The sequence below is a fragment of the Cavia porcellus genome, unplaced genomic scaffold, assembly GCF_034190915.1.
Source record: "Cavia porcellus strain 051 isolate PalLab524CR breed Dunkin Hartley unplaced genomic scaffold, mCavPor4.1 scaffold_7, whole genome shotgun sequence".
Lineage (NCBI taxonomy): Eukaryota > Metazoa > Chordata > Mammalia > Rodentia > Caviidae > Cavia > Cavia porcellus.
Window position 1 is genome coordinate 90796644 of NW_026947490.1, and position 1310 is coordinate 90797953.

Here is a 1310-nt window from a genome sequence, read left to right on the forward strand (position 1 = left end):
GATTTTTACATTATAATATTTAAATAATCTTATTAAACTATGAAAAGAAATGTTTTAAACTAAATATATTCTGGATTTCAAGTTATCATTTTTTACACTATTATTCTCAAACCAAAATCAGAAAGAGTAATAATGACTTGCAGGAGAGGAATGCTGTGTATGCGTTCTAATGTGTCACTACCATTAGACAGTTTTAGCAAAAATAAAACTCACGAAGTTGCAAAGTAATTCAGGACAAAAGCCCACCTAAGTCACTGGTGGCATCTTGTTATCTTCAGCGAATGGCTAGAGAAAGAAAAGGTAGCTCGGAAATGTACAAGACCAAGCTGATGGAATAGAGTGAATTAGACTCTGGTGGGCTTTGGCAAAAGAGCAAGCCCTTCCTCTGCAATTAGAATAGCAGCCACTCACAGATCACAGTTAATTTTTGCCGTGGAAGAAGATAAAACTTTTTTCAGATTGGGGTTTCCATAGAAAATGTCTAATTTTTAACAAAAAAATTTCCAGTATGTGTCTTCTTTTTACTGGATTGTTAATGTAATGAGGTTTCATAATCATGTTATTTTCCAAAGGAAACAAGAGACAGAGAGAAACAGACAAAAGGATAGTGTAGTTGAGTGTGTTTTTGGTGGCAGACAGCATCGTTTTTAGGAATGTAATTTGAATGTACTTCCTCAAGTATGAATGAGCGATCAGGACTTAGTAAAAGGTTTATTTTTGCTTGCTTTGGCGATGCATGTACTAAAATTTGAATGATGCAAATAATATTAGCTTGGTCCCTCTACAAATATGGCACACAAACTCATGAAGTGTTCCACACATTTAACTTGATAAAGGATTTAAATAAGATGGACTACAACATGCACTAGACAACTCAAAAAACTCTAAGAATTATAGGAATTAAGAAAACATTAGAAGAAAACATCAAATATATGAAAAATGTAATCCAAAACAGCAAAACTTTTCAAAATCTAGAGAATGACATGAATATCCCAGTAACTGGATATTGTGGATGTACAGCTATAAATATTTATGAATAGAAATGAACTTTTCAATGACACATCATGAAAAAGTTGACAAATTCAGGCCATCAAAATTCAGAAATTCAGCCCAAAAAAGAGAATAAAAGATGTTTGTGAGAAATATCAACAATTTTTAAAGGCAACTCTACCAGAAAGCAGATTTTTCAAAACAAAATTTAAAGGGTAGGAGCATTTGAAGCAAAGCTTTTCAAGACCCAAAACAAAACAACTTCTAATCCAGATAATGTATCCTCAAAATGCATGAAGAACGAAAAACTTTCTATGATG

The 1310-nt window shown here is 32.4% G+C and overlaps 1 non-coding gene across 1 annotated transcript; it reads left to right on the forward strand.

The window, feature by feature from the left end:
• The first annotated feature begins 719 nt into the window (after positions 1–719).
• Positions 720–824, forward strand: LOC111755698 (U6 spliceosomal RNA). The gene has a single exon (XR_002790245.1). It is a non-coding gene; the product is annotated as a U6 spliceosomal RNA (small nuclear RNA).
• The last annotated feature ends 486 nt before the right edge of the window (positions 825–1310 follow it).